Source organism: Artemia franciscana, unplaced genomic scaffold (assembly GCF_032884065.1).
Source record: "Artemia franciscana unplaced genomic scaffold, ASM3288406v1 PGA_scaffold_55, whole genome shotgun sequence".
NCBI classification, from domain to species: Eukaryota; Metazoa; Arthropoda; class Branchiopoda; order Anostraca; family Artemiidae; genus Artemia; species Artemia franciscana.
The window spans coordinates 1,152,673-1,178,916 of record NW_027062695.1 but is presented as its reverse complement, the minus strand read 5'-3'; the positions used below and the strand labels follow the sequence as shown (position 1 = coordinate 1,178,916).

The 26,244-nt window shown below is 35.9% G+C and overlaps 1 protein-coding gene across 2 annotated transcripts in view; it reads left to right on the top strand.

Annotated features, from left to right (window-relative positions):
* Nucleotides 1-26,244, top strand: part of LOC136042010 (arf-GAP with GTPase, ANK repeat and PH domain-containing protein 1-like) — a 223,948-nt gene that overhangs the window by 47,812 nt on the left and 149,892 nt on the right. The window contains exon 1 of one of the 2 annotated variants that reach the window (XM_065726846.1): nt 21,822-21,975. The exons of the other annotated variant lie outside the window; for it this stretch is intronic. The gene's annotated coding sequence lies outside the window, so the exon portion shown is untranslated. Of the gene's footprint in view, nt 1-21,821; nt 21,976-26,244 lie in introns of those variants that run through there. 2 annotated transcript variants of the gene reach the window in all.

The window sequence follows — 26,244 nt, the reverse complement described above, 5'->3', positions numbered from 1 at the left end:
TCTATAGTCGATGACCAAATTTATTGCTTTCTATAAGTATAAAGGGTGTACCCAAACATATTGAACAATGCCAGAAATCGTGGCGCAATTTAATACTAAAGATGTCACATCTGCGTATTGACAATATCCTGTGTCTTGGAATAGCAAGAAACACTTATTTCGGTTAGAAAATTTTCATTCGGAAATATTTTATTGGTTTCAATTTCGTAAGAGTTAACATTTTGTAAGAAAAAAAGAAAGAAAGCAAAATAAAAGTTCATAATATTTTTTGACGAAACGCAGATAGAATAGTAGACAAAAAAAGAATAGAAAAAAGGGTAGGATGGGAGAGGAGGGTTTCCTTCCACCATGTTGACCTAAACCATTGCAAGACTGTGACAAGTTTGGATAGTTTTTGTTACTAGTAGAGTGTTACTTCCCTATTATAGGATGTTGCATTCTTAACGGAGTATCTGAAAATTGTTCTTTTTTTGCATGTGATTACGATTTGGGAGGTTTGAGGAAGACTCAAACTTGCTCTGTCACTGGATTCACTGACAGTGGGGATTAAGTGTCTGTATTATTTTAGTTAATGCTGTAATATATTATAGGCGTATGAGTCTTTACTTAGGTAGCGCTGAAACACTGCCTGAGATTTCAGCAAAATCGACTTAGTCAATTTTTGGATAGAGGAGGGGGGTGTAGTCCGAGGCACAAGAAGTATACTTTCCCTTTGGCCCTGTCTAAATTTATTTACCGCTAAGGCTTCTCCAGAGGGAATTATTGTAGGAGAACTTTGGAAATTTGATAGGTCATGGTGTTTCATAAGTTTTGACCGCAATGCGTTTATAATATAATTGGAAATTTTAAGCCTAAATTGACACATATCCTACAAGTTTATTGGAATGCCACGTTATATTAGTAGCCGGTAAAAATACGCCTTTGACCTGGCATTTGAGCAACAGAAAAGTTTTTGGCATCTATCTGTCCAGAAAAATTCGCTCATCAACATATCCGAAATCGGCCCTGCAGAAATACCCCTTTTTCAGGGAAACGAGGAAAAAACTCTAATTTAAATTTTTCAATATATTTTTTTATTATTGACAGATCGTTTCTTTTTATTAGGAGGTTGTATAAAGGTGTTCCTTACTAATTCAGGTTCGGAGAGACCGAAAATGACATATGAATTTGAAAATTTCATTGCTTAGTACCTCATTTCCACCCAAGTAAGGCTAAAGGGGGGTGAAAATCAAAGTCCTTATCTGCGCAGTATTGATTGGATTGAAAGGTCGTTCCCTATGTATTCAAGTCTTGGAAGACCGAAAATTGCATCCGAATTGGACAATCCTATCGCTTAATACCCCGTTCCCTCTCAAGCAAGGTAAGAGTGGAATGAAAAGTCCAAATCTTTTTTTTTGCAGCTTTTTGAGGGTTGAAAGGCTATTTCCTGTTAATTTAAGTCTGGGGAGACCCAAATGATATAAGAATAAAAAAAATCCATCGCTTAGTATCCCATTTCCATCCTAGGCGAGGTCAGAAGGGGTAAAAATACCATTTGTGGTATATATTAATATAATACTTAATTGAAAAAAGGGGGAAATGAGATGCTAAATGATAGAATTGTTTAATTCTGATGTTAATTTTGGTATCTCTGGACTTAAGTTAATAGAAAACGACCATTCAATCGAGAAAATATTGCGGTACTATAAATTCGAGATTCCCCTTTTTCTGAAGAAAAGAGTATTTCTGCTCGGTTGATTTTGGCCGATTTTTGATTTATTATTGAAAAAAAAACAACTCTGAACATGTTGGTTCCAAAGACATTTCTGATGTTCAAATGCCGGGATTTGGCATTTTTTTTCATAGTTTTACTGGATTATAGCTATCAGTTTCCCACGAGGAAGTAATCGCATATAAAATATGATCCCACCAAGGATCTGTCGTTGCCTTGGTGGACTAAAAAAGTTGCCCGCATTTTCAAAACCTTGTCAGTGAGAACAATAGGCACAATCAGTTGTTCTTTTTTAGTTTATGCAAACAGGCTCCATTTGAGGAAATTAATGCGGTGTATTGCATATTTTGCTCGCTAGGGGTTCAATTAATAAAGGCTTATATTTTCTATTGTCTAATGGGCTGTGTTTGTTTGCGAGGAGACTCAGAACAATGAGCATTCAACTTTCAATTTTGCAAGTTTTCTAATTTACTGTAAAAAAGTCGCTGCAAACAAAGAGTGTTCTTCTATAGTTAAATCCGACCGTCATATCCAGGATAGCCCCTCTGGGAACGTTGTATGTAATGAACACAATAACTAAATTTATTAAGCTTATTTACTAAGTTTAGTAAATTCAGTAAACAATATGAATGAATTTTACGCGTCATAGGTGCCTCGAATTACTTTCGAGGCTTAAATGAGGTAATTTTTTCTGGAGATACAATAGCTAAAAGAAACTAAATCAGATAGGTTTGTTCTGATTTTTTTTTTGCCAGACAGTGTTCTATTTGAGTTTCCTGAACTTCCTGGGAGGGTGTAAAGAGGGAGACTTTCAATGGATTAGGATAGAGGACTAGTGAGCGTAGCTCGCCACAGTGTCGGCCACAGGTTACTTTTTACTGCAGTGAGTTTTTAGTAGTAGTAGTAGTAGCAGTCGGTGTTCGTTGCATATTTTGATAGGTCGGCGCATTTTCAATCTTCTATCCCATTTTCTTTTTAAATTGTATTAGGCTGAAAACACAGTAGATTAATACATGGTTTATTCATGGAAGTAGCTAAACACAAAGCCAGGTTTCACAGCTACCGTCGTATCTTGAAGTTGTATGCTCGTATCTTATTTATCTTTAAATTTTAATAAAATTGTCATAACCATTCATGCTGAATTTGATCAGCGTACCCAAAAATGATTCATTTCATTCAAGAATTGTCAATATCCATGCTTGGCCACAAGGGGACCATGGAGGTGCTTCTTTCCTCTGTTGAATAAAAAAAAGAACATCTGTCGAATAAAAAAAGGTCGAAATCGTCTTTCTCCGATTGTTCAGCACCCACAAGGAAGTTCTCTGATATCCCCATATCCGCAAGATTCCAGCCTGCTTACTAGTAAGACAGCTGTTCAATTAAATTATCACACATGCGTTTGAATATGCTGCACTAGTTTAAATACAAATAAGAATACAAAAAGTAGAAAGTTTTTTATGCATTCAGGGAACGTCTCAACTCCTCATCCAAAAATTTCCCCTAAATTCTAAAATTGTAATTCGTCACTACTATTTTGTTACACGCAAAAGACTTTGGTGCATACCTCTCAAAGCTGTATAAAATAGAAAATAAATCTGCCGATATTTTTATTTAGCTGTTTATGCACAAAAGTGAAAAATAGAACCCTTTTAAAAATTTTCTCAAGTGTGGCATATTGCAATAAGAAAGAATAAATAGCGGGGTAGTTGTACGTTTTAACAAAAGTAGAGTGTTGGTTTTAAAAGAAGAGATATCTTCAGTTTTATGTTAGATGTCCTTTTTTGCGCTGTTATATAGCTACATAATCCTTCTGATTATCACTCCTTGAATGCAGCTTTTAACATAATTTCTCATGAGCGATACACCTCCTGTTTCTATAGCTTATTGTCAATTTTGATAACAAATTCAATACTATTCTGCAGGATATAGCCTTTTCTTGTGTTGAAACAGAAATTAAGTTAAAAAAATCTTGCTAATAATAAAAAATTATACAGATTCTCACTGTCGCTTGTCTTCTAAACGCAGACAGTTTGAGCCTTTTCTTGATGTCATGACGTCGAAATGGACCTTAAACAAGAAGTAGTGCCTTTGTAAAATTACTTTTTTTTTACTGGACCTTTAACTTTTGCCTCGGCTTGTCTTTGTCATTATGAAAGACATATCGTCAAACCTTTGTTTTCTTTTAATTGTTCAGGTGGTGGGACAAAAACTTCTTTTGCCTCTGCTTGTCTTTTGTCATCATTGAAGATATATCGCTTAACCTTTGGTTCTTTTGATTATTGAGGTGATGGGCCAGAAACTTCGTTTTCTTCCAACGATTTATCTAGTCTAGGTTTTTGATTTTCAAATATGGTAGGCATGGATGACCTTATCCATGTCTAAATCCAGAACCTAATAATCATTGCTATCATTTTCAATTTGTTCAGTTGTCGCTGAACCTTTGATTTTTTTTAACAAAGGAATGTTAGGTATTGATGACCTTATCTATGTTAAATTCCAAACCTAATCATCATTGCTATCATTTTCAATTTTGACACGTTTTGACTCTCGCTGTCCAAGTTGATTTTCATTGACTCGCTCTCATGTTTGGTGTCACATATATTATAACCGCGTGTGTCGTTATTTTTCGTTTTAATTTTTGACTTGCTCACATGCTCGGTGTCGCATGTCTTCTAACTGCGTGTGTTTGCTCTTCATTCTCATTTTTGAAACACCGCTGTTTTTTTTTCTAACCGCGTGCGTCTTTGTTCATCATTTTAATTTTTTACGCACTTTTGCTCGGTTTCGTATGTCTTCTAATTGTGCGTTTCTTGCTTTTAATCGTGTGTTTCTATAATCGTATTTTTCTTAGCTTCTAAACGCAGACAATTTGAGCCTTTTCTTGATATCATGACGTCCAATTTTACCTTAACTAGAAGTAGTGCCTTTGTAAAATTACGTTTTTTATTGGACCTGTAACTTTTGGCTCGGCTTGTCTTCTGTCATTATGAAAGACATATCGCCGAACCTTTTTTTCTTTTAATTGTTCAGGTGTTGGGACAAAAACTTCTTCTTTTGCCTCAGGTTGTCGTTTTTAATTTTTAAAGGCATATCAAAATCTCAAACCCAATCATCATCGCTATCATTTTCAATTTTAACATGTTTTGATTCTCGCTGTCCAGTTTGATTTTCATTGACTCGCTCACATGCTTGGTCTCGCATATCTGCTAAACGTGTGCTTCTTTGCTCTTCATTTTATTTTTGATACGCCGCCGCTGTTCTTTTCACTGCGTGTGTCTTTGCTCTTCATTTTCATTTTTGATCTCCTCACATACTCGGTCTCACACGTCTTTTAATGGCGTATGTCTTTGCTCTTCATTTTCCTTTTGACACGCCGCCGCTTTTCTTCTAACCGCGTCCGTCTTTGCTCTTCATTTTCATTTTCGACTTGCTCACTTGCTCGGTTTCGCACGTCTTCTAACCGCGTATTTCTTTGCTCATCATCTCATTTCTGACCCGCTCTGATTGTCGTTTTCGCTTATCTTCTAACCGTCCGTATCTGCTCACTTGCTTGGTGTCGTTTGTCTCTAACTCCGCGTGCCTTTGCTCTTCATTTTAATTTTTAACACGCCCTATTTGTCGTTTTTGCATGTCTTCGAACCGCCCGTGTCTTTGCTCTTCATTTTCATTTTCGACTTGCTTGGTGTCGCACGTCTTCTAACCGCGTATTTCTTTGCTCATTATCTCATTTCTGACCCGCTCTGATTGTCGTTTTCGCTTATCTCCTAACCGTCCGTATCTGCTCACTTGATTGGTGTCGTTTGTCTTCTAACTCTGGGCACCTTTGCTCTTCATTTTTAACACGCTCTATTTGTCGTTTTCGCATGTCTTCGACCCGCCCGTGTCTTTGCTCTTTATTTTCATGTTTGAGACTTTTTGGGTTTTCACTACTTCAAACAGTTTAGCAATGGTCTTTGCTTTAGCTGTCCGTATTAGTGTTGTCGTAATTGATGGTCCAGGTTTTCCATTTTCACATCTTTTCAAGTTTGATAGTTCAGGTGTTGTTTCCAAAGAATCAGCATTTATAGTAACTGCAAGTTTTCGTTGTTGGGGCCTTTCAACAGGCACAGTGTTATATAAATAATTGATGTGTTGGAAACTCAACAATACTATTTATGCTATGCATGGCATCATATAAGAAAATACTTATACGATGTCATTAGAAATACTTATATAATGTACTAACATAGTACATGACTTCATTTGCAAAAACAAAAATAAAGGCTCACAACGCAATTTTCTCAGACTTCTGATCTATCTAGATCATTTTTTTTTAATGCGAGAATATCCCAAGAACCAAGATTAAAGCCCTTAATAAATTTTCTCATACTTCTGACCTAGCAAGATCGTTTTTTGATGTGAGAATATCTTAAGATACCAATTTTCCCAAAAATGGCTTGAAATATGCTTTCTCTCTTCTTTCAAGTATAACTCTGTAGAAAACTCATGTGTTTCTGTAGGTGTAAATCCAAATAACAAGCATGGGTAACTTGACTGACTGAGCATCAGATTCTTTTTCTGGAGTTTGAGCCCGAAGTCGGGCTATTTTTGCTTTGATAGAACTCCATTATTGAAAATATGTTTCTCTGGGGTAAGCTTTGGATTTATGGCGGAAAATGCGGTATTAGGCTATTTTGCACCCACAGAAAAATTATTAATTTGATTAGAGGAGATGAGAGAGTTCGATTGGTTTCTTAAAGGAGTATTTCTGAAGTTGTGGTTTTTGATAAGTGTAGTCTCACAGAAGGGGGACCGAGTTCAATTTTTCAAGGCCAGTTTTGCTGTTACAGTTCAGGGGGGGGGGTATCAGGTGACTTCGGCATTGTTGTGGTGAAGGCCATATTGATTTTGGTATTAGGGGTTTCAAAGTGTTTTTCTCTTGCCCTCATATGTTTTTTTTATGCCTTTTTTTGGCTCCTAGTTCAGTTATGTTGAGACATTTCTTTTTTGGTCAAAGTTCGCATGGCACGAGGTCAGTTAGTGGAAAACGACAGAGTCTACGGCTGCTATTTAAATCATCATAGTGTGTAACAGCCCTTAGGCGTGCAAAGTCAACCGTTTTAGGACAGGTTTAAGAAAAAGAAGAGATTGTCGAACTTGTGTGTTCATTAATCTGTGTTTATGGAGTCCTAATAGAACGCATTCATAGTACACCCAAGGTCGTACCTAAAGGGGAGGGCCTTGACCCCCCTCCGAGATTTTTGTACGACTTATTAAAACGTAACAGAAGTGTATATAAACAAATATTTTGTGTGTTTCTAAAGTCTTTTGTATCTCCCCTCCCCCTTCTCCAAGAAAAGACTCCTCAAACAGTTGACTCCTGGCTACGGCTTTGGGTACACCCATGTCATGATTCCAGGTTCAGGCTTTAAAATAAATTTTCTCCTCTTTCTAAATCGACTTCTATGCGCTTCGTGGACTTTATGACATTTATATACTTGCTCTTGTTACTCATTCTGTATTTTCAGTACGGATTTCTGATCAGGTATAGGTACGTTACCATGTATGTCGATGGTACCCAATAGCAGTTTTTCGTTGACCTCCGTCATTCGGCCCACGTAAAGGTTTTGCTAATTCACGTCTAATAAATTTTGTTGGTGATATTTTTCAGTTTGCTCTCTAGGCCATAAATTCAGAATACTAGATATAAGGATATGTTTCACCCTCGGTCGTTTCATCAAGATCGTTTGTAATGAGATAACGGCTATGACAGGTGACGTGTTGTATATGTCACCTATACATCTTTCTAAATGAGGAGAACTTACTATGGAAAGGGATAACATTTTCCTAACTATGGGGTGACCCCTGGTCTAATAATTAGTGGGTGTCTAGGAAGTAGTAAACCATGTCGAATCGCTAATGGAAAGGTATAACCGATCCACACGCCCTAACAGCGGGGGAGGTTTTTGTTCGCATAATCTGGCAATAAAGAAGCAACACGACCGCAAACATAATGATGCATGGATTCATAGTGTCTTTATTACAGATACTATCGTTTAGAACCTTTTGCCAGATCTATTTTAGTTTTTCATCTTTTTTTTTAAATCGAGAGCATTACCGCCCTTCTTGGTATTCCATTGGCTCAAAGTCCTCCAGTATTCTTTTATCAAACAGTTCGTGGTAACGAACTGTAAGTAAGGAGCGACTCGGCTCAATAGTAACCGAAACTCTAAAAACCGGAATTCTGATACCAATAGATATATTGAAAGAATGAGAGTTTTATGTTGATTTCAAATATATAAGTTTAATTAAGTTTAGCCTTACTCATCAAAGGTTACGAGCCTGAGAAAATTTGCCTGATTTTGAAAAAAAGGGGAAAACACCCCCTAGAAGTCATAGAATAGAGATAGAATAGTCGTAGAAATAGAATAGTCATAGAAGAAATTAAAATCACACCCTCAGATTCAGTGTATCCGAAAACCCTTCTGTAGAAGTTTCAAGTGCCTATCTGAAAAACTGTGGAATTTTGTATTTTTTACCAGAAGAAAGATCACGGATATGTGTTTATTTGTTTATTTTCTTCTCAGGGGTGATTGTATTGACCCAGTGGTACTAGAATATCGTCAGAGGGCTCATTCGAATGGAAATTAAAAGTTCTAGTGCAGCTTTTAAGTGAACTAAAAAATTGGAGAGCATCCAGGGCCCCTCCCACGCTCATTTTTTCTCAAAAATCATCCTATCAAAATTTTTAGATTGCCATTTTGTTCAGCATAGTTGAAAGGTCGAATAACTATGCCTCTGGAGATACCTTGACCCTCCAATTCGTCTGGGGAAAGGTCCAAGTTACAAAATTTGCTCATTGTTTACGTATAATATTTGTTATTGGGAGATATACATACTATATTTTGGGATTGCCATTTTGTTCAGCATAGTTGAAAGGTCGAATAACTATGCCTTTGGATATACCATCCAAACGGTCTAAGTTACAAAATTTGCCAATTGTCTACGTATAGTGTTTGTTACTGGGAAATATCCATACTTTTTTTTTTGGGGGGGGGGAATTTTCTGCTGGTGGTATTTTCCACGAGAATAATTTTCTATGGGTAGGGAAGTTTCCAGGGGTTGAATTTTTCAGGGGAAAACTTACACTGGGGAAATTTCTTAGAATGCCTGTACGAAATTTTTCTCATGTCTTGCTTTCTCATTGCTATTACTTATACGCATGGATATGTTAAGGGTAATTGTCTGGTGTAAATTTGTCTAGATAATAAATCCCTGTGGAGGAGGGATTTTTCTTTGGAAGAGTAGCCAGATATCCTGGTATTATTAAAAAAAACGATCCGAAATTAAATAAAGAAACAAGTTTTTTTCAACTGAAAGTAAGGCGCAGCTCTTGAACTTTAAAGGAACAGAAACTATTATATAAGATATGAAGGGGGCTACTCCTCCACAACACTTTGCTCTTCACGCTAAAGTTTGAGTTCTGTCCCAGTTCCTTAAGAACCACTCTTGGAACACTATGTTTTATTAGAATAATATGAAGCTTTTTTAAAATACTAAAATAGCCTAAAGAGCCAGGTGTTGTGGAGGAGTAACCTCCTTCATATACGCGATGATTTCGTTCGTTTTAAGTTTTAAAGTTGCTCCTTACTTTCAGTTGAAAAAACTTTTTTTTTTAAATTTAATTTTGGCACAAAAAATGTGAAATCACAAAAAGTGAAAACGATAGAGTACAAAAATAAAGAAAACAAGAAATGTAAGTAAATATTATACAAAAAAAATACATACTACAAACATATCAAAAAGAATACCCATCCAGGGGTGATTCATCTTTTTATAGACAGGTTAGAGGCCATGCCATAAAAAGTAAGAATATGTCAGCCATCAAATATTTTTCAATAAAGAAACAATTTCAAGACCAAACATGGGGTTGAAAAACGAACTTGGCAAAAAAAAAAAAAAAAAAAAAAAAAAAATTTTAATCTCTTTCTTATCCGTGACTGTCAGAAGATCCCAAAATTGCGCTAGGAACATAAGATATGGCAAAGCCATGGCATTATACAGCTTAGCCAAAGCACTTTTATAATGTTTACCTGTGACACAACAAGTGACGGATATGCGCCGCATAATAAACCAAATCAGGGGCTAGATCCAGCGGACAATTAAAAGCAAAACTTATGACTTCATAGCATTCAAAGACAAACCAACACCATGACAAACCATGTTGTCTATATATGGATTGTGTGTCAGCGATAAATTTCGTGGGGAGACCCGTTCGTGGCAAGGTAGCATGTCGCCATTTCTTCTCCCCAAGTTGGCTGATGGGTAAGACAAGTAGTGACAATTGGGGGGGGGGTGGAGGCGTCATTCCCTCATACACTTTTTTTCCTTCCCGTTAGGTTTTGAACAAATGAGCTTTTGGGACTTTCTTTGATTTCCCCCTTTTTTATATCTTCATTGAAAAACAAAAGAAAACGAGAAAAATACAGTCCCCCTCTTCTACATTTTCCTGAAATGCCCCACCGGTTAAGATTTTAGGAAAAACACCAATCATTGGCGTATTATATGGAGAATATATGAGACTATATGCATAGGCTATTTAAGGTCACAGCTTAGATACCAACATACAGTTATCAAAACTCCTATCTTGCCCAAGAGAAGCTTTTGGTACAGAGGTCTGAACTTGCTGCCTCCTCCAAGCCCACGCTCTGACGCGTAGATCGTACTACAACACCATAGGCGGGAACGCAATTTTATTTTGTTGCATACACAGCTTAGATAACAATATTGGTTATCTAAGCTATGCTGCCAGTTTCCTGTCTCCAGCCGCTAGAATTGCTACCGCGCACTGTCCCAAAATTAAATCGAGTTTTTATAACTGCATTGGTATCTAAGCTGTGTTTAAGATCTTTTTCTGTGGAAGCAAGTAGGAGCTGCGTGAAACCATTGGTCCTCCCGTCTACGTGTCTGCTCTACGTGTGAGCAGTGCTTTAGGAATAATCGGATGGATCTCAATACAAATATTACAGTGGGAAGCAGTAGCTTCAGGCACGTTCGCATGTATTTTGGTCATAAATAGTAGCACGTAGAGGCAGCGACCTTATATCAACTATATATCTATGGGACATATTAACCTCTGACTTTTTTTTTGCTTTGTCTACAATTTCATATACTTAGAAATTTCTTTGCTTTTTTTTTTTTTTATTATTTCTGCATCTCATCCACCCACCGAAATAGATTTCAGCTGACGCACATATTCTCAATATCTTTCACGTTAAGATAATACATTCAGTTGTAGTTTAATATGTGGTATTGCGATACAGTGTAAAGACAAAAGGGTTGATACTTGACTGACATACCGTTTTTGATGCATGATATTTCCACCCTCAACAGTCCTTTGAACTAGCTTAAATTATCCTTTTTTTTCTCTTGTCAATTTTCCAAACGAGCGGGTAAAAGCAAAAGATTACGAATGTTATTGTCCATGAAAACTCTGTTTCGTTCTACTAACTTGTAGCAAATCGACGATGTAGTTGATCTATCGTTATGTCGCTGCTCATTATTCTTCCTCGCACTGAAAAACTACTCAAAACGGCGTTACGAGCACACCCCTTTGTTTAATATTAACGAAACAATTTTTGTAGTGTCGAACAATACTCAGAAGCCAAATATGTATTTAGGGAATAAAACGAAAATAAGGTGAAGAAATATTATAGTCAGCGCAATAGTTTCCGACATTTTTTTTTTCAGACATATTTAGATTGCATCTTGTGCACAGCCTTTATCTAATTTATTTTTATTTTATTTATTTTCTTTATTTCCCTCAAAAAATGAGGAGTACGCTACAATATAATATAAAGAAACAACAACTGATAACACTTACAATCAAAACCTATCAAATATTGATCCAACAACAATCAAATATTAATAGAAAAACATATTTTATGTATTTCACAGATAGTGTTGGATTTTTATTATACCTGATATATAAAAATTTCTGAGGCTATTTGCGTTATTTGCTTCTCGGTAGAGTTCTTGAAATTTATATTTAGTTAATTTACATCTCTGACTTCATCATGTAGAACAGATGATCATAGTAAGTCATCGATTGGAAAAAAGCCCTACTGGCCATATATCAAAAATATGAAAATTTCCAGAAAGAAATGAAACCGATACAAGTTATTAAAGCGATTTAAATGATAAAATTTACCAAATGAAATAACCATACCGCCGTAACTATCATACTTGCCAACTTTTTTTCTTGTCTCTTTAATACATTTCATATTTGATTTATTAACCCAGCAGGTTTTTGAGAAGAACCCATCTTCGATCCAAATGTATGAGATCCTTGCATGTTAGGGATAGCTTGAATTTGAATCAGTCATTGGAGGAATTTTAATCTGAAGGACTAAAGGGTCCAAAGCTGGGCCGGTTTTGTACAAGTTTAAGTAATTAAAATACTACTAAAGTTTAACTGTTATAAATCAAGACATATAGCATATAATTCCGAAATAGGATTGTATTTCCTATGAAGTTGGTATTTTTTTTTTGTCTCTGAAACATTTAGCAAATCGAAATGCTCCCCTAGGAGCCTTTGAGGGTTACGAAGAATGTTTTCATTGTATGATTAATTAATTACGAATAAAATCTTATGTTAGTGTGTGTTTTCTTCAAAGTTGGCATGTAAGGATTTCTTGACTTGTTAATTAAGTATCTGTGGCTCATTTTCAATGTAGAAATCTAAAATCCTAACTCGGTAAGTAGCCTACATATTTTGCAACTAATATAGCATTATAGAAGTCCAAAGCCAAAACACAGTAAGTAAATATTTTCCCCAATGAAGTTTTATTTTCACCAAGTCAAAAATAACCACGTCTTTTCTTAGCACAACTACAACTCCTACTCGTACCACGACTAATTCCATCATCACTCCTAGACGGATCCTTCCTAATACGGCTGTTTCCAACACAAATTCCGACTAGGATTATTCCTGCCACGACCTTTGCTATTATGGCTACTCCTACCACCACTCACATGATCACTCTTTTTATAGTCCTTAGTCCGTATTATTTCTAATGCTACAAAAGAGGAACAAGCTTATAGTTTAGCTTTTAGAATTTAACTTCCAGGAATAATATTTTCGGTATCAGACTAGTTGTGACAATCAACTTTTTTTGTTTTTTAATGCATACGATAAATTTTCAGATATATTTTCATCCTTATAAATGTATTTCTTTCAAGACCCATCCCCCAAAAAAAATTTCTGACTCATAAATAGGACTTAAAAATGTAGACGAAAAGACTTTCTGCTAAAAACCGAAAAATATTTCTTCGACTCGTAAATTGATCTTAAAAATGCCGGCAAAAAAGACCGTAAACCACCCTGGTTGTCCCCTTTCATAAATGGCTTCCACATTCTGTCGCAATTTGTATCAAAGGATTTCTGAGTTTGTTGATCGAAAACCAGAGGCTAACATTGAAAAATTAAAGTCCAAAAATCCAAACACGGTAGCACTTATTTCACATTTGGCGTTTGCTTTGTCCCTTAGCTGGTGTTCGAGGGCTTCATGTTACTAATTACAAACATGACATTTCAGTTACATTAAAAAAGTAAAACACGGTTTTCAGCCTGCATTAGGTTTGGCCTTTAATGAGTATTGAGCTTCAGTAAATATAATTTGTAGTTTTGACATCTTTTTTTAACTTTTGGAACTAATTTTATTTTAATAAAGGGTAATCAGCAATCTGATCCTTTTAGTATCTTTAGTAATTTATGTTCATTGTTTAGTATTTTACTTCAGCCAGTTCATGCTCGTTTTCAGTGCTAGATTTAGTCTGTATTTCTGGCAAAAAAAAAATGTTTTTCTCTGTTTAAACTAATTTAACGTTGCTGCTTTTGATTTTAAAATATCCAAAAGTTTTTGATTTCAAGTCATACAAAAGTTTTGGCGTTTTGGCTTTGCTTTTGTGTTCGAGTATGAAAAATGTATTGAAGTACACGTTAGTATGGATTAACAAACTGGCTTCTAATTTCTTTTTCTTCATTGCTGTATTTGTGCCAAAAATGTCTTTTATCGTAAGAACGTCTAAATTTTCAAAGACAAACTAATGCTTTGACGCAAAAATCCTAGGAAGTGCAAGAATGCACCGCCCTATGTTTAACTTCTCAGCTGCTTAGTTCTCTTTATAAAACCTGCTGCTAAGCTCATTGAAATTTCTTGTAATAAGAGGACCAGAAACAATATGGCGAAGAACGAGAAGAAAGTACAGATGTCGGGTTGAAATACTCAGTTAAAGTTTTTGAATATCAGTTTTAATGTAATTCTCGGACACGATAGCAGGAACCTATTTGAGGAGGGGAAAGGGGGTAATTCTGTGGGAGCAGTAAAAACCGGAAAATGATTTCAACACTTTTTTTGGGGGAGGAGGAGATACACACCCCACCTCCTGTGTGTGTTTTTAAAATCACATACATATAGATACTTCTGAAAAATAGCTACAATTCAGATAATAAAAAAAAATCAATAAAAATAATTCGGAAAATAACTCGTCTTTATCCCACAAGGGTTGATTTTAATTTATTTCGTTTTCTTCAATTTTTCTCAGAGGAAGCGGCATAGACTAATCCAATGAGAAATTCAAATTCCCCTCCAATCCTCTTGATTGACATTTCTGATAGTATCTGTAATTCTTCCTTTTTTTCGCAATCCTGAAGAAAGATATTTTTCTGGTATTAGGTTATACAAAATTGCAATCGCTAACTTAGCTTTTAGCTTCCGAAATAGAGTAGCGAGCAAATTAGATTCGAAATAGGTCTCGCAGACCTTTCCTTGAAAGGTCGAGGCGGGGGAATGAATACAATCAGGAGATCATTCTGGCAGAATAAGGTTTCTGCCAGTAGATTTTAAGACCTTTCTGCTAGACATCTTTTTTAGTTTGCAACTAGCCTATCCTTTGCAGAACTACCAAAATACATGTCATTCTTAGGACAAAAAGTGACATCTAGAATAGCTGGAAATAATTCTTTTTGTTCAACCTACTTCGTCATTCGACTTGTCCAAGTCGTTTTGCTTCTGTTAGGCATGTCGAAGAGTGTCAATCATATTTTACTTCGATTGTTCTGTTCCTTGTAATTTAACATCTGCTTGTTCTTCTAGTTCATACTATTCTTTCATTACTAAATTCCCTCCTACACATCATCTTGCAGTCACGGTATAAATCAGCATAGTTCCTCGACAAAAAAAAGAAACCGGTAAAGTTTAGTGAGCATAACGAACTTCTGTCCTTTTCTTTGTGCCCGTTATCAAGTATTTGGTTGTGTTATAAAGGTTCCAAAAATATAAACTTGCATGCCTCTCAGTAACGTTAAGCGAAAATTTTGCTAGTCACATTTATCATGGTTTGATTTTTATGTAGAAAAACAGTGGCGACTGGTTAAAATTGGAAATTGGAAATCTGGTAGAAGATATCAGGACTTTAAACAGTTTTGCTATTGAAGAATTAGCCCAAATTGTACTTCAGTAATTTTAGATTGACTTGTTGTGGCTTTTGGTTTTAAAAGTGACTTTTTCAATTCTAGTAATTAACTTTCTAATCTAAATTGCAAACATAATTTTCAAGTAAAAGAAACTTTACATGCATTGACCCACCCGGTTTGAAATGTTACATAAAGACATGTTTGTGACAGGTTTTACTTGAAATTAATGAAAACACCATTCCAAAAAGAATTAAAGAAATTTTTCAAAGAAAAGTAAAGAGCCACATTAAACCAAAGACGAGCAGAGATAATCATATAATGATTCAAACTCAAAATGAATAGAAATTGCCATCAATGGATAAATGAGATCCAAAACAAATAGGCAATTACAAGGAATAATCAGTTCGAAGTTAAAACGAACTCTAATAACCACAGACAGGAGTAGGACTAACACCCCTAAAGGCTAAAGGCCTGGGAATTATTTGCGCTTTGCTGAAAACAAAATATACTTTTAATATTTTCCTTTTTTTATATCATCAACAAATAAATATTTAATAACAACAAAATAATTAAATAACAAAACAGTATTATGCATCAGCCAATCAGTCTACGTTCATTATTTCTTTTCTATAATCTTATATATTTTTAGTGATTTTCTTGTTTTTTATTATGGTCGTTGATGTATTGAGAAACAAAAACCACGCTGTTCAAAATACAAATCGTTATCAATAAATCCAACCGACATTCAAGTTGTTTAAAGGTTTTAGAGGAATGGAAGGGAACAGGTAGCACCACCAATCTTATTTTTAAACTTTGCTTAGCCTTGACCTATCAATTGTTGCTTGTTATCAGGTTGTTGATGTTATGACTAATTAAAATGAAATCTAAACAAAAAAGGTTTTCAGCATAGTTCAAAAGACACTCTGGCCTTTGGAAGGTATTGGGGGTGTTAGTCTTACTCCTCTTGGCTATAGTATCTGTTTGTTTTAAGTTTGACTTGGTTATTTATTGTAATTTATTTACGTTTTGGGGGTAATTTGTTAATTGATAGTAATTTCTGTTCGTTCTAAGTTTGAATTGTCGTATGACTGAATCTCTAATTTTTATTGGAGAAAATTTTTTTCATTAAGTATTCTTCGTTTTAATTCAGATGGCTTTTTTGTTGGCTAGCGAAAGGAAAATTTATAAAGTTTTTTCTTGATTTTTCTTCTTAAGAACTAATATTTTGATTCGCTATTTTGTATTAAAGTTTTGCAATAAGTTGTGACAGTTGGTCTAGTGTAGGATTTTTGATGGATGAGGATGGGGATATTATTCAAGTGGTTAATAATTTGTGTAATATTCGACCCTCTATCGGGCTGAAGTCATCCTGATCCCCATTCTGTCGTAACCTTGAATATAGAAGAATATTGATCGACAACTTTTTTATAAGAACCTTTATTATGGTGTTTTTTGAACTATTTTTTGTTTAAATAAACGCATTTTGAGCTTATTTATTAAAAAAAGTTGTGTTTTTTGTTTGAAGAATAGAAATAAAACTAGGGTGTCAAGGATCAATGCAACCGAATTTGTTTTCTGGTTGAGGTTCCCCTGCTTTTTAAGTTTCAATTCCGGCCTCTTGATTGTGTGGAATTGCAGGAAAGTCAAGATAAAAAAAAAGAATAAATAAATGATAAATAAAAAAATAAAATAAACCTCACCAAGAATCAGTAGCTTCAAAAACTGATTGTCTTTGATAACTCCTGCACGGTCCGTCTAAGTCAAAGCTTGAATTTAAGATACTGCCACCCCGTGCCCCCTTCATATATTACCTCGAAATTTCAAGTTGGCCCCTTAGGCCGAAGTTCCGTTCCCATGGTGTTGTAGCTATCGAATTGTATAAGTCTGCTCCAGTATTACACCATTTACCTCTTTTCTTCTCCCTAAGCTGCAATTGAGCGTCCACTTACCCCCCTTCCCCCATATTCCCTAAAAATTTTATTTACTACTTGAGTCGTTCTTGAGATATTGTATATATGCGATATTGACGACCTGGCAGAACACGTGTCTTTCGATCGTTCAAACTGCACAACCGTGCATAAATTTGTAAGACTTATAGAAGCTTATGGTGCAAAAACGCTATTAAAGTACGGGTTAGGTTTAGCGTCCTTTGGTTTACTTAGGTATGTGTATCGTTTCCAAAGTACGCTTTTAGGAAATTCTGGTAATCTTTACCTAGCGAGCAATCCGTAAGAACTAACTCGAAAAAGAAGTAATTAGCAACAAAACTTTTTAGCCCGGTTTAAGACCACCGCTCCTTATAAGAGTTATGGTTCTCTGGGCCCAAAGAATGAGGGGGGGTCTAAAAAGGAGAAATTGCCTAGTGTTTTATTTCTTTCCCGAACTAAATTTGAATTCACCTCCCCTATACCTTTCTCCTATAGTACCTGAAAGGTCCTGCTCCATGCCCCAATCCGTTCCCGCTGACATGCTATTTCGAAGATTTGAATGCACGTAATGTATTTCAATTTACCCCCCTCCCCCCAAGTCAAAATTATAAATGCATTTGACCCTCTAATACTCCCTCAAAGTCTCGCCTTGATCGTTTACGATCTTTTGCGTTCGAAATACAAATACAAAAAACCTCAAAAAACACAAAAAAACTCACAAAAATACAAAAAAAACTCATTCGAAATACAAGTAATTGGGAACGAAGAGCTTTTTGGTTTAACACCCTAATCCTTACAAAATATATGATTCTTTTGGCCCAGAGATGGATCTCAAAAAGTTCCGAGCTAATCAGACACCAAGGGTCAGCGTACCCCCTTTCCTGTCATAAAACCAATGTGAAAACTATGGGCAACTTGCAGGATTTACGACCCTTGTGCCAAGGATTGTGGAAGTCAGTTTATTTCTGGAGACAAATGTGTAGAACTTTTTGACTGTTTTGGGCAAAGTGGATTTCTTGAAATTTTAATTGGGCGTCCATGTGGTCTTGGGGCAAGATTGATAAAAAACATAGAAGGTGGGTTGGTTACTCTCTTATTAATTACTCTTAAAAAAGGCACTACAACTTCGAATTTCCGATTTTAGTGACCTATTTTGGTTCTGTGGCACTGCAGGTATCCGAATATTGTGTCTTTTACATAGACACTAAAGTTTAAACTCAATATCCTTTCCTGAATGTATCCTAGCCGTTCCTAAGATATTACAAATACGTCAGTTTGATAACCTGGATGCACGTACTATCTTTTGATTTACTTCGACATCCCCCTCAACAATCCATGGGAGTTTCAACTTTATACTCTTAGTCTTTTTGAACACCTAGAATAAACATGCCTCCCTTTCCATTATACCTATGTGTAAATAATGAGCAACTTGCATAATTTTCATCCCTTGTCTCAGGGGCCGTGTTTTTTTTTTTTTTTTTTTTTTTTTTTTTTTTTTTTTTTTTTTTTTTTTTTTTTTTTTTAATTAGACCTTCTAATTATTTTGGACAGAATGAGTATCTAAAAATTGTGACCGGATGTCTCTGGTGGTCTGGGGGTGGGCAGTTAAAAAGGGAACGGGAAGGGGTATGTCACCCTCCAATCGTTTTCAATTCTTAAAGAGGGAACTGAAACTTTCAACTTCCAATCAAATGACCTCCTGCAGAAGTACGACTATTTTTTCGACAGAAAGTGGCCTGGAAAGAAATATACATGAAATCCATTCACTTTTACTTCGGCAGTACTATTGGACTGCCTATGGAAAGCGACGATTATCAAATAGTTCGTGATAACAAACTGTAATTAAGGAGCGACGCGGCTCATTAGTAATCAAATCTCTGAATCATGGAATTTTGACATAAATAGGTATATCAAAAGGATCGATATACTATGCGGATGTAAAATACATAAGATTCGTTACATTTAGTGTTAACTATGAAAGCCTACGAGCATGATTAAATTTGCCTGATTTTCAAAAAAATGAAGAAATGCCCTCTAAAAGTCAAACAATCTTAATGAAAGCCATACCATCAAATTCAGCGTATCAAAGAACCGTAATACAGAGGTTTTAAGCTCCTCTCTGCAAAAATGTAGAATTTCCTATTTTTTGCCAGAAGGAAGATCATGGATGTGTCTTTATTTTATTTATTTATTTTCTTCCCAAAGGTGATTGTATCGAACCAATGGTCCGGGACATCGGGTGAGGGCTCAATTGAATTGAAATTTAAAGTTCAAATGCCTTTTTAAATGACAAATAAGATTTGAAGGCAACTAGCCCCCTCCCATGCCCCTCTTTTTTCCAAAATTGTCCGATTTAAATTTTGAGATAGCAATTGTGTTTGACATATTTGAAAGGTCGAATAGTTGAACTATGCCTTTGGAGAAACATGACATCCCACAGCCCCTGGAGAAAGGTCTTTAAATTATGAAATTTTCCCATTGTGTAAGCATAGTATTTTTTTATTTTTGAGGTGGGGGCAGGGGATTTTCCACGGGGAGAATTTTCATAAGGAGAGAAGTTTTTGGGGGTGGGGTGATGTTTTCAGTAGAAATTTTATATGGAAAAAGTTGGCAGAATTCCTATATGAAATTATGTTTATTTGTCTTACTTTCTCTTTGTCGACTCAATTTTACGTCTGGAGATGTTAAGGGTAATGTCTGGTGTAAAGTTTTCTTGGCGAATTTTCTAGAGAATCTTTACGTGGGGGATTTTTCCGTGGAGGTGGAGCCAGATTTCCTGACAGTATTTAAAAAAGATCAGGAATTAAACATTTTTTTTTCAACTGAAAGTAAAGCATTAGCCATGTCTCCTGCCGAGCGTGGCTCAGCTTAGAGAGTGATGTCAGCCTCCTCCAGCTGGTGCGATCAGCAGCTAACGCCAGTGCATTGTGGACATCGATTTTGCCAGTTTCAAGTATTTTGAAAGACTATCAGACTATCGATGTTTCAGTTTTCCGTGGAATTGTTTCCAGTCGGCTTCTGCGGGGTTAAAGTCAGCACGATTTGCACAGGTAGGTGTGATGACATTCTAAGGAGATGACCGTACCATCATAGAGTGCGTTCCGCAATTTGGATGGAAAACAGTGTCTGTCGTGTTGTCTGTAGTAACTTCTCGTTGCTGACGAAGTCGAACCATCTCAGGCCGCCTATCCTCCTAAGGCTTTTCGTTTGGAACACGTACAAGGTCTTGACAGCTGTGATTGTGGCTGACCAGGTTGAAAGTAAAGCAGGTCTACAGGTCAACTGGGACAAAACCAAGATTATGCTCGTTGATCAATCCTCTTGCATCGCCAACCCTCCTGTGGCCAACCCTTGAAAGTTAGAACGAACAGAAATTATTACGTATATGAAAAGAGTTAACACCTCGGTCTTTACGCTGAAGTTTGAGTTCTGTTCCAATTCCTTAATAACGACTCCTGAAACACAGGGCTGGTTTATAATTATGACAATAAGAAGCTATTTCAAAAGTGCTTAAAAAACTTTAGTGTGAAAAGTGAGGTGTCGAGGAGGGTATAATCTCCCCTTTGCCTGTAATAAGTTCTGTTCGTTTTGAGTTTTAATGTTGCGTCGTAATTTCAGTTGAAAAAACTTGATTTTTCATTTAATATGATAAGCGATGACAAATGAAATGGACGATCTTCGCTAACTTCTCTGACGTCAATCCCAATTCTATTGTGAACACATCTTTGGTTCATTGACTAACTGTCATAGATATTGGTCAATAGACTGGATTTGAAGATATTGAGATACTTTGAGGTTTTCATTTACATTATGGATAATTTTCTCAAAAAAAAATCATAATTATGAATAAGGGTATAGGCTATTCAGAATTTTGTCCGGTCAATCCTCCCTCCACCTTGGATATGGCCTGGGTTACAAAGTTCAGCTTAAACCCTGTACAACTGTTTGCCGCCGCATCTTGAATCATGCACATGCATAAGAATTTGTTCGCAGAAGGAAAGAGATTGTAGATTCAATAAAAGGCAAGTTATAATGGAAAACTATGAAATCTCAACATTTTTCATGGGGGTTAATTACAAGCCAAAAGAGCTGGTACCATTATTAGTCTATTATGCTAAAACGCTCATTATTCAAATAGCTAGTTATAATTTGTTTATAAAATCAAAATTGCAGTAGGCCTACGGTTTGTCTTCCCAATTATTGTTCCTAATTTTCAGTGTGGTAGCGAAAGGCGGTTTACTAAACGCTGAATGTAAAAGTAAAAATATCCATAAGCTAAAAGTCGTTTTCAGTTTTTTATTCGAAAAACTCGATGCCTTGCGAGTTGCGGCATGCCACATTTTGAATTATTGCGACGACATGACGTATGCATTTCAAGCTCGAAACCACACTTTAATTAAATGGTCCTTACTTCTTATGTAGAAGCTGAAGATTTCAAAAGCTAGGTCCGTCTCGTTACTCTAGCTCTCCACTTAATCAAGTCGAAAGCTTCCATGTGTCGTTGCTAAAATTATTAATATGTTTGCAAATTCTTTCGGCACCTAGCAGCCTCATTTTCTTTAATTTACCTCTTTGATCATCAATTCTCATGTCTTGCAAATCCACGGCACGAGCCACAAGTCTCAATCTGTTCGCTCATTGGTCAATATCACGGGAGAGTGTTCCGCTCAAGAAATAGAGGACGCCTTCATTTCGTGACTGGAATATCGAAAGCAAATTGTGCCAGTACTTAAAAGTGAATTAGAGCAGGTTTTTGCCAAAATCGGAACAAATAACGAAGGGGTTTTGTGCATAAGGGAGTGAAAAGGTGTCCTTTTGAAATTGGACTATTACTCCAATGGTATTATTTTTTTGCTGGTGTGTTTGATAAAGCGTAAATGGTAATGTGATGTTTTGCTATTTCTCTCTATCTCTTTAATGCCGCGTGTCAGTTCGTTGAAAAGATATTTGCTTTCCTTACACATATCATGTATATTCAATTGTAGGTAGGCTTAAATATTTAAACTTTTGAGTTTTGAATTAACTAACGAGGTGAATTAAAAGCTGCTGGCCTGCTACTTTTTTGTATAGCGTCTTATTTTTATATTTGTGTCTTAACGGTACTGTCTAATTTGATGTTTTAACTACTTTTTGTGAATTTTTAGAATATATAATAGCCAGTAGTAGATTGTTTTTAGTTATGAAATTATGGTATTAAAAAGTATGGAAATTAAATTCAGTTTAGATGTTTGTCAGGCGTTTTTATTATTTCGAATTGTGTACAACTATTTTCGACACTTGAGACCGTGAATATTTTAGGGCATTTGAATGGCTGAAGTTGTAGATTTTTTTTCAAATTCATAAAAGGTTTCCCCTGTCCCTTTAGGCTCTAAGGGGTTTTGGAGGTTGAGGCTCTTCCATCATCACATCAATACATAAATTATAGCATAGTTTAACTGTTTAAAGTCAATAATTTTCTAGATGGGTGCCGGACCTAGCTTGTAACCAGGAATTTGTTCTAAATTGAAGGGGGGGGGTGTGAAATTTATATGAACATCCATGAACTAGAAAACGGATTTTTGAGAAAGTATGGAAAAATCTTGATTTTTTTGGAGGATCCGGGCCCGAAAGCTTCTTTTGTATGTGTCTGGAAATATTTTTAAATGTGCAGATTCGAAATCCTGCTGAGCACCAAAGTATTACTTAAAGGAACTACAAAATATCCTGTTATAAAAATTTTGTTTTTTAAGAACAATGCTTCCATTATTTCGGACATTTCCGCTGTTTTTGTATTTTCTCCTTTAGGGGGAGGGTCCACAGGAACTTAGAAGTGAAGTACTTGAATATAACGTATCGAAATACTGTCTATTGCTGGATTTCAAATCGTCCTTATTAGATAGCCTAATTTATTTCTTTGCAATGAAGTGGGATTACTAAAGTTAGTTCTTCCATTTATTGTGTTTTTGTTTTATTAGTAAAACGTCATTAGTCTCTTGAGCTTCGTCAAATTATGGTCCTTCATATTCATTCACATCCATGCAAATTTATTTTGGGGGAAGAAGGGGGGGGATTCGAAATAATTGGCAAAGATGAGTGAATTAAATGCCATAGGAAACTTATAGCAAATTTATAAAATCTTGAGATTGTGGGGTCGGGCAGGGGGCAAAGACCTCTTTTAGGTTACTATACTGATCTTACTTTGGTATAAGGGTGAATCCGCTTTTTGTTTTAGGTTTTGTATTGGGGTGCTTACGTATTATAGCGGCCATACCTAAGAAGTGAAGTTAGGCTAGTCCTAATGAAATATACCTAGATACGATGAAAATATAATACTTGAGCAACAGTGTGGTCGCTATAATACGTAAGAAGCTATCTTGATGTAATAAAAATAACTGGCTTGATATGCATCTGTCGGCATTTCAGATATTAAAACACAAATATTCTACCACTGCGGGGCCCAAACTCTGACTGTGGATTGATTCACTAATGACAGTTTTAAACACTAAAGTTCCCTTTTATTGTAAGTTTTTCGAGCTTGAATACCAATTTTAATGTGCGTTGATTTTTGAAATTTATTAGAAATACATTACAATTTCCGAGCTTTATTAAAGCTGAATAATAACGATATAAGAATTGATAGCAAATGAAGATCAAATACTTCGTTTGCATTTTTGTTAAGTCTTTGTGAAATGATGGCCTACCTAAATTGTCTATTTGATTACCTTTTGCGGTTCGAACGACCAATCTGACTGCTATTGTTCCTTTGCTGTTAATGACGAAGAAATATGATTCGTTTAGAATTCAGTCCATTTTGTTTTTCAGGGTAAAAACCTTCAAAAACCGTTTGTAGTCTTCAGAAAAAATGATAAAAGGGTAGGCCTACTTAAGTATTATACGAAAACCAATCGAGTAGTGAAGTTTGGTTAATGCTAATGTTAAGTAAGATAAAAATATAATAGTTTAGAAACAAATTTCGGCTATATATTTGCACATTAGGGGTGGTGGTGATAAAGCATTGTATATATTAAATACTTAACCTATACAGACATAATCTAACCTAACCAAAATATCTACTAAATATATAATTAAAGCATAGATATCCATGGTCAGACACTATATTCTATTACTATACATTGCAAACCAACCGGGATGAAAACCAGGTAATGTCTCGAGTGTTTTTCGCATAATACTTAAGTACCTAGTAAAGCTTTTATGGCTACCTTTAAGTAATTTGTTACAATTTTATTTCAAAAGATTATATTTGCTTCAAATGTGTTGCTTGAGTTGTTGAAGAAACAGAAACCAAGCACTTCTGGTGCTAAGACCCCTTGAAGGTTTGCATTAACCTGTAGGCCTACCCATGGCTCACAGCGACAGAGTCACAGCGATCATGTCCATAGGATTGGTCACCACCTCCTAAACGCGCAAGAAAAGTCTTGGCTGCTAATCTTTGCCAAATTTATTTTAGATCAAATAGGTCTTTCTTATGGACGCGGATGGCAGGAATGTTGCTCTTAACTTACAAAAGTTTGCTCGAGCATGGTTAACCAACGCCATATCTGTAAATGTTAACCAGGTTTTGTCGAATGAAATTTGCTAGTCGGCCAGGTGATTAGACTAATAAAAGGAGATTTCTAACCTCACGCCCCTGAAGTCAGATCTGTGTTTCGGTAGCCGTTTTTAAAAAATGGGACAAACAGTCAAACTTCATTATTATGATACGATCACCCCTGAAAAAAAAAATGCACCCGTTATCTTTCTTCTTGCAAAAATAGCAAAATTTCAAATTTTTGTATATAGGAGGTTGAAACTTCTACAGTAGGGCTCTCTGGTACGCTGAATCTGATGGTGTGATTTTCATTGAGTAGATTCCTTGAGTAGGGGGGAGGTTTTTTCCCCCTATTTAAAAAATTAGGCATATTCTCTCAGGCTCATAATTTTTGATGGGTAACACTAAACTTGATATATTTTTTTTTATGTTTGGAGTCAGCCTAATAAGCTAATTCTCTTGATTTATCTTCTAATATCGAAATTTCGTTTTTTAGAATTTCAGTTTCTATTGAGCCGAGTCGCTCCTTACTCACAGTTCGTTGTCACGAACTCTTTGAAAAGACGCAGCAGTGAGCCTAGCTGCTCGACAGAAGTCGAATTATGGTAGAGTCCTGAAAAAAGAAGCCAACATATCAGCTGATTCCACCAAATTTTGTTGAAATTTGACATTCCATTATAGTAGATCATGTGTTTGCCCTCCACCTTCTCCACCATTACCCACAGAGGTAAAATCAGCTTCGAATCCCGAAAAAAGAACACACAGAAATAGGACAGTATTTTCGAAATTTTATTTATATATGACAAGCTGTTGAGGTAGATATCCTGGTGACAGCAATGGAGGGACCGTCTCCCCTCGCAAAGGCTGGATTATGCACGGATTCCCAAAAGGAAAAACTTGCAAAATTAGAATTTCCCGGAACAGTCTATTCTGGTTAATATACTAATGATAAGAAATTGAGTGCCCCATCCCCTTCACAAAGGCTGGATCTGGTCTAGACTCCAAAAATATAATTAGGGCACTATAATTGCCTTCCACCAGGTTTGGTTGGAATCCGACGTCATCTCCTGGTGGAGGTGCTGATGACAGTAACCTAAGGACCCTCTTTTACTGCTTCTCCTAGAAGCTGGAACGGCTCGGGACTTCCGAAAGACACAATTAGGACTCTAAGCCATACTCTCACATTCAGATTTAAGAGCCTGCTCTGAAAGATGTCTTTCAGACATTAAAGAAGACAGACATAGTGACATCAGATCTTGCTTCTAACTAAGGTGTCGAAATCCGCCAAGCTTTTTTTTGGCGTTGTTCAAATTATGTAAATCTAGGCCTCATTTGCTTCCGTAGATTTTGCTCTCCCCCGATTTTGGATAATACGATAATACCTTTTGTTGGTATTTCGCCTTTTCGAGGCATTTTCGTTGAAAAATAAAAAGAAAAACCGTGAAATTTCCCCCCTTAGATATCCAATAAGGCATATTCCCCCTCTTACATTTTTGTTAATTGACACCACTGCTTTCTATCTCTCCCAGTACAGGCTATATTATGTTCGAATCTCATAAGGCAGAACTTGGACACTAGTTATTACTTCCTATCAAGTTCCGTTGAGACTTGACCGTCCCTT